The sequence below is a fragment of the Tupaia chinensis genome, unplaced genomic scaffold, assembly GCF_000334495.1.
Source record: "Tupaia chinensis unplaced genomic scaffold, TupChi_1.0 Scaffold000174_1, whole genome shotgun sequence".
In the NCBI taxonomy this organism is placed as follows: domain Eukaryota; kingdom Metazoa; phylum Chordata; class Mammalia; order Scandentia; family Tupaiidae; genus Tupaia; species Tupaia belangeri.
The window spans coordinates 1,122,942-1,130,938 of NW_006159649.1; the positions used below are offsets into that span (position 1 = coordinate 1,122,942).

The following is a 7,997-nucleotide window of genomic DNA, read 5'->3' on the forward strand; positions in this document are numbered from 1 at the left end:
CCTAGACCTGTAGTCTTGAAAATCGCATGAAATGTATCTGCTTGCATGCCCAAAATCCTAAGAAGAGAATGTAAGAGAAGGAGAAGGGATTATGGAATAGTCATCCTTCCTAAGGAGGATTTCTCACTTTCTCTCTTTGTCTCTTTCCAGTGAGTGCACATGCCCTATGGTAAAAATCTAAACAACAACAACAACAAATTGTGCTCTTCTCTGCAGCTAATATGACAGCAACAGTTTTGGTATGAATGGAAAAGAAAGTTTACTCAATTTTAATTTTTCAGTAAGGATTATGTAAGCTGAACCAATTAAAATGTCTGTTGTGTTTGTTTTTGTTTCTGCTGTTCAATCACTGGTCCTCTTCAAGTACCGAATAAGCAAAATTAATTTCCTCTTGTAAATTGATGTGGGTAGTCTTCAGTTACAGATGTTATCTTCAACGTCACCGCAATCCTTCTTGTAAACTGCCTATTTCTATGGAGTATTATCCCCATAAATGTTTCGTAAAGCATTCATGGTTTTACCACTTTTCCATTCAAGCTTTATAATAACTTTGACATTTGTTCTTGCTACAATATTAGCAGAATCCATGTTGCTCTGATATTGACTCCTTTCAAACTGATAACTAGCCTTCCTTGATATCTCAAACTAGATTTCACAAATGATATAGCAATACATAGTTTGAAATCCATACATAGTTTTTCCATAATATGCATTTCCATAAACTTTTTGAAAACCTCATATATGTAATTTTGGCATTTAGGATTTAAAAGGATTTATTCTTTCCCAATACCAATTCTAACTCAATTTATTTCTTTACACTATCTGAAAAACTTTGGACCAGCAGATGGCATTAAGGTTATGTTGCGGGACTCCCATAGAGTCAACTGTGCAGTTTGAGTCCCAGACATAGCAGCTTAAATTCATGCTGGGCACATGTGCGTGCATGCTCAAATCCTGAGAGGAGAATGGAGGAGAAGGGATTTCAGCATTGCTATTCTCCCTGGGGAGTGATTTCTCAATATCTATCTCTCTGTATCTCTCTGTCCCTCTGTTGAATGCACGTGCCCTATAGCAAAAACCTGAAAAAGAAAAAAAAAAAAAAACTTAAGAACTCATTGCTGATTTTTATTTTTTTTAATTATTAAACAATGCATGATTGTATTTTATGTATTTGTCCTAGAAGTCAAAAACTTTGCTAGAAGTGTAAATACGTCTACATTCACATCCTACACCTTGTTATTCCACTCCAATTCTAACTTTGGTTTTTAATATTGAGTTCTTGGTGATCTCATTTTCTTAGGCTATTTTAAAATAAATAAGAATGAACACATTATTAAAAGAGTCAAAACTATTAATCAATCAAAATAGAATGCAATGCATTATCAAGAAAAATATTGTATGTCAGCATCCATAACATATCACTTCTATTCAGGAAAACAGAAATTTTCAAAAACTACATCATAGAGAAGTATAATAAAGTCTAAACAGTAAACAGACAAATTACAATGAAGTAAGATGCTACAATTTGAATGTTTTCCATAACTCAGGTATTTTAACTTTGGACTTTCCTGACTTCAGAATTATGGGGAATATCTTTCCATCACTTACAAATTACTCAATCTGGAATATTTTGTTATAGCTGCACAAAAAGACTGAGGTAGAATGTATCTAAATTCATATAATTGTACTGTAAACTATTTATTAAGTATTAAAACATGGCTAAAAACTAGAAAATTCCATGGCCAGTGGAGAGCCTTACTTAGAAATATGGGTTTATTTCAGAGTAAGAGAGTGTATTTCTCATACTATTAAAGATAATTGACTAAAACATGCCTCATATATATGGAACCAGTTGTTACCATGGATATTCATGATAAAATTCTACATATGCAGCAGAACATGTTATTAATGCTTGTCGAAATGATCAATTAATTATCACACTAACCCATCATCTAATGATTGAACATATTATAAACCCTTTCTGATTGAAGAGCCCTTAAAAGAAGGCTGATTGACTGAGTAAGGACCCTAAATACTAAATATAGTTACAGTTGTGGGGAAAAATAAAAGAAGGAATAATAAACTCCTTGTTTGGAGGGTAAGCTATGTCTTACTTATCTGTCACAGCACCCTTTTCCATTGGCTCTATTAAGCACTAGTCTATTGGGACCAGCAGTTAGCATAATGGCTATGTAGCTGGACTCCCACGTAGTCGACCGCTGTTCGAGTCCCGGACCTGGTGGCTTAAACTCACGCCGGGCACGTGTGCGTACATGCCCAAGATCCCGAGAGGAGAATGGAGGAGAAGGGATTGCAGCGTGGCCACCCGCCCTGGGGGGTGATTTCCTGCTTTCTGTCTCTCTGTCTCTCTCTGTCTGTCTGGCGAGCGCACACGCCCTATAGCAAAAACCTCTCAAAAAAAAAAAAAACAGTCTATTTATAATATCTTTATTTTCTCTTTATCTCGTTTAATTTTATTTAAATTTTTCTTCTTTTATGCCAGGGTGTGCACAGGTATGCATGAGAAAGAGAGAGAGAGAGAGTGAAAGCAATCCCCCAATGGATCCTGGTTATGCTGCAATCTGTCTTCCATTTTTCCATCCTTTTATGACCCTAAACATACATTTATGTACTTGCATATTTTCAAGACAGCAGAGTTAGGATTTGAACCATGATCACCCATGTGAGATCTGACTCCTTCTGCACATTGTTTAACTGCTACACTATGGGACCAGCCCATTCTTTCTTTTTTGATGATAAGAGGAGGGACATTTTCACAATGAAAATGTGAAAGTATTATCCAAAATCCATACCATTTCAAAAATTTCACATTCATGTATACATAAATGATCTAAATTATTTTCTTTTAAGTATTCTTTTATATCTTATTCCTAACAGAGATCGTATACATGTGCATAAGAGCGAGAGAGAAGCAGAGAGGGAGAAGCACCTTTGACAGGTTCTCAGTAAACTCTGATCCCCTTCTTCCATCCTTTCAGCTCCTGAGGGTTTCAGGTGTGCATGCGTGCTCAGGATGTTTCAGGACAACTGAGCCAGGAACCTAAACCAAGGGTTGGCCACGTGACTTCCCAAACTGCAGGCCTAGAACCACAGCACCACCTGAGCTAAACCTAAATGATTTGCTAAGGTAGGGAATGGTGTGAAGTTAGTGGAATAGTCTCAGGTCATGCTACATCAAATTCCAGAGCAGAAGGAGAAGGAGCATCTCCCATGGCTAGTCTGTGATACAGTTTTGTGCTTACACATTGGACCATAGAATTTCCCTTAAATGGACAGAGACATAGGTTCATCCAATCACTCTCACAAGGACTCATATTCAGAACCCACTGAATAAATTATAATTTAAAAATGAATGCTCTGTTAAATAAAAAGCTATTAGCAATACTGTGTATCCTCAACAAGACATTTGGAACTGTGTCATCTCCAAAAAACTAAAAAAAAGACATCGTTCCTACATTCAAGGAGTTTAAATTTAAATAGACCCAGTAATATAAATGTAATAAAGTTAAATTCCAAGCTTAATTAATTCAGATAATAATTTCAGAGTGAATCAATATGAATAATATATTTGTCACTGATTCTGTTCTTTGTTAATATTCTTTCTTTGTGACAGATGTCGAATATTTCTAAGCAAATATGACACACGACCAAATATAGTATTAAGTTTATATTAGGCTACACTTATCAGGATTCTGTTTTTCTTTACATATTTGAATAATCTTGTACCTTAGACATTAATTAATAATGAAGCGTGTAAAAAGTTGTTGCTTTTAGTGACTGCTTTATAAAATTTTTATTAACATTATTTTATTCATTACATTTTAATTTAGAACCTACTGTTAGCCAAATATTGAAGCTGACACTAGAGAGATGGTGACAAACAACTAGACACCATCCTTGATTTCTGAGGCACACGGACTAGTATCTTCAAAAGACAGTATTTATAAAAAGGCCCTAAGTGGATGCATTTTTACATTTAGTAAAAATAGTTTCTATGGTTTGGAGCTTAACTATGACTTACCATAAATGTACTCCTAAGAACATGGAAGTAAGGGGTCTCGAGTTGCTCTCAGAGCTAAAATTAGTACAATCGACTCCAGATTGGAGAAATGATCTACACAGTCATTTTGAAACATAAAACATGGCTCCCAAGCCCTCTAGACTATAACTTGATTGACTATATCATTGTATGAAGAAAATCGTGTGCCACTCAGAAGAAGATTCTCAGTCTTAGAAATAAAGAAAAAAGAGACTCTTGAAAAACATTGGCAGTCCTTACCTCATCCAGACATTCTTTTGATCCAAATAATGAATATTTTCTCAAGACTAGAATTAAGCCTTAATAGTACTGAATGCCTCTGGCTTAATGTGCATGCTAAACAAACTTCTGTTTTTTTTTAAGTTTTCACTATAGGGCACGTGCACTCACCAGACAGACAGAGAGAGACAGAAAACGAGAAATCACCCCCCAGTGGGGATGGCCACGCCACAATCCCTTCTCCTCCATTCTCCTCTTGGGATCTTGGGCACGCACGCACACACACCCGGCATGAGTTTTAAGCCACCAGGTCCAGGACACGAACCGTGGTTGACTACATGGGAGTCCAGCGACATAGCCATTATGTTAACTGCTGGTCCCACTAAACAAATTTCTGAATGCATTTTGCTTTATTATGGGATCTGCATCAGGAAAAGAAGTGGTCACACTGATAAAAGTACTACTCTGTGTAATGATCTGAGTTCTTATTGTCACATGAGACCTTGGCATTCTGATTTTAAATGCCTGTCTCTGTAGTGAACGTAAAGCTAACACTGAAAGCAGCCCATGCTCAGAATGAGGAGGCAATCAGTATTCTAAATCTGAAAATCTGACAGTGGTTATTATAACAAATTCACTAAAGTAATGCATGTACTTTATGAAAACATATCGGAAAAGATCAATTGGATTTCCAAGGCCATAATACAATTTAATGGTAAATTAATGGTCATCCATACATGACATTATTATTCCAAATGTTTACATTTTCTACTGTTTTACATTTCTGGAAGAAAAATGGAACTACAGCTATAAAAATTAGAGAGAGATTTTGAAATCTCTATGCCAAAATTAAATCCATTGGGGTATACTGAAGATATTCTGTCATGGGACCAGCAGTTAGCGTATGGCTATGTTGCTAAACTCCCATGTAGTTGCCCGCAGTTCAAGTCCCGGACCCTACAGCTTAAACTCACGCAGGGCATGTGTGAGTGCGTGCCCAAGATCCTGAGAGGTGAATGGAGAAGAAGGGATTGTGATGTGGCCATACCCTCAGGGGCTGATTTCTCACTTTCTGTCTCTCTGTCTCTCTTTGTCTTTCTGGCAAGCACACATGCACTCTAGCAAAATTCTCTCAAAAAAAAAATATATATGTATATTCTGTCTTATGTTGTGGGCATTAATTATTCAACAGTCACTTTAGCATACTAATTAACATGTTATAAACCACAATGTATGGATTTGAAATGAATATGGACAGAGTACTGCATAAAGATGATTTTGGAAAAGGAACTCTGATAAAAACTGTGTTTACATGGTTCATAGTACATAAACGACCTATTGAAACAATATTTCTAGTAAAGTATTCCAAACACCTGTGTTTAACAGCAAGTATCTTAAATGGAAGCTAAACACAGGTCTTTGTCATCCAAAAAGAAGACATTTTAAAAGCTTCTTACAGAAGGAGGTCTTCAAAAAGTTCAAGTAAATTCATATTATAAACACTGCATGAGGACCAGCAGATGGCATGATGGTTACATCACTGGACTCACATGTAGTTGACCTTGGACTTGGTGGCTGAAAACTCACTCCGAGTACGTGTACATGTGTGCCAAAAGTCCCAACAGGAAAATGTAGAGAAGAGATAGCGGTGTGGTCATAAACTCGGTGGGTCATTTCTTGCTTTCTATCTCTCTGTCTGTCTCTCTCTCTGATGAGTATATGTGCCCTATAGCAAAAATTTCTCTTAAGAAAACAGAAAAAAAACACTGTATGGATTTCAAAAATTTTTGCACCACAATAAATGCATATCTTAATTCTATATTCTATGAACTTTTTGAAAATTTCCTGTAGAAGTATTTGCCATTTAATTCTAAGTCTGGAACCTCTCATGTGAGTCCTAATTCTGACTAGGGCTCTCAAAACTAAATGGTCAAAGGGACTAGCAAGTGGCATGGTGGTTAAGTGTGTTGGACTCCCACATGGCTGACAAGGTTTAAGTCCTGAACCTGGTGGGTTGCTTTCACACTTTCTTTCTCTCTCTCTCTCTCTTGTCCAATAAATAAATAAATAATATAAAGTAATTCTCTAAAAAAAAAATTAAATGGCGTGCATAAACAGACACACACACACACACACATAAGCCCAGTTGAGAGGGATTGTTTCTTTTTCAGTACTTCTTCCAAGCATTCTTTAAATTTTTTATCAAAAAATTTAATTTACCTTTCTTTCTCATTTTTTTTTCTTTTCTGTTGGTATTCATTGCTCAGATTATCATGAAATGAGAATTTTTTTCTCATAATTATTCATTAAAAATTCCGGGGGGGTCAGCTGTTGTCATCAGCATTTGTCATATTGTTGTTTTAATCACAATTGCACTGACAGAATGCTAAATGAACCAGAAATATCAAGCGTTTCTGTCCACAGATTAACTCTATCATGGGGACAAGGATAAGAGAGAGGGCAGTGGAAAGAAGAACAGAAGGCTCTAACTTATGAATTTCCACTGGCTTCCTCCCAGAGATTACCTAGGGGATTTGAAGAGCAGAAGGTTGCCATTATATTGTTGGCCGACAGTAGTGGAAGGTATTACTGGTAATACTAACAAATTGCCTATCAATTAAGAGTGCAAAAAGTGTCTTCCCATGTATGTTTACTAGTAAACAAATTTAAACCATAAAACTTAGTTAATTTTGTATAATTTGTTAGAAACATAATGTCTCTATATTCTTACATGTCCTGTGGAGCCATGCAACTATTAATCATTGAACAGTCTTTTCAAGTGCATCCTAAGGGGCATAAATACCAAATAGTTCTAAAAAAGTTGAAGAATGAGCTACTGGGACAAGATCCATCATTCTGTACATATGACATTTCTGTTTACTTTCTTGGGGGGAGGAAGTAGAGGTTTTTGCTATAGGGCGCATGCACTAGCCAGAAAGACAGAAAGAGAGAGAGAGACAGACACAGAGTAAGAAATCACCCCCCAGGAGGGATGGCCATGCCGCAATCCCTTCTCCTCCATTCTCCTCTCAGGATCTTGGGCACGCACGCACACATGCCCAGCGTGAGTTTAAGCTAATTGTTCTGGGACTCGAACCGCGGTCAACTACATGGGAAAAAAATATGGAATTTTCGTGTCATCCTTGCACAGGGGCCATCCTAATCTTCTTTGTATCGTTCCAGTTTTAGTATATGCGCTGCTGAAGTGAGAACGTGACAAGACATTTCTGAAAGAGATCAAGGGGTCTGGACACTGCAAAATCCAATATTGTTTTGGTTTGCTCAAGGAAATAAGGTAGCCTATAGTACTTCCAGCCTTGTCAGTCATGCTGTCAAAGTTAAATAAGTCTGGTGCAGCTTATCTTTTTATTCAGGTTAATTAGCAACAGAGTAGCACAATGAAAAATAGGTAGGAAAACACTAGAAAAGATGATACACAATGTTGTCACTGAGAATGGCAAAGCCGCACACACTGGACCTGTTGCCATGTGTCCAGGACTAGCTTGTTTTTGCACTTTGGAGATATCTGCCAGAGGCATTGTATCAGAGAAGCTAGTTCAGTCCTCATAATCTCTGATTTCCTGTGAATAGTTGTGAGTTGCAGCTTCTAAGCCATCCCTAGGAACTTCACATAAGATATTAGGTCCTTTGCTTTTTGGTCTTTTAGATAATTGACTAAACACAAGAAAGAAAAATTTAAAACCCTGTAATTCCCAAA

At 36.8% G+C, this 7,997-nt stretch overlaps 1 pseudogene; it reads right to left on the reverse strand.

Moving 5' to 3' along the window:
* Nucleotides 1-7,394: 7,394 nt before the first annotated feature.
* LOC114007432 (uncharacterized) lies at nt 7,395-7,492 on the reverse strand (annotated as a pseudogene).
* Between the last annotated feature and the right edge of the window lie 505 nt (nt 7,493-7,997).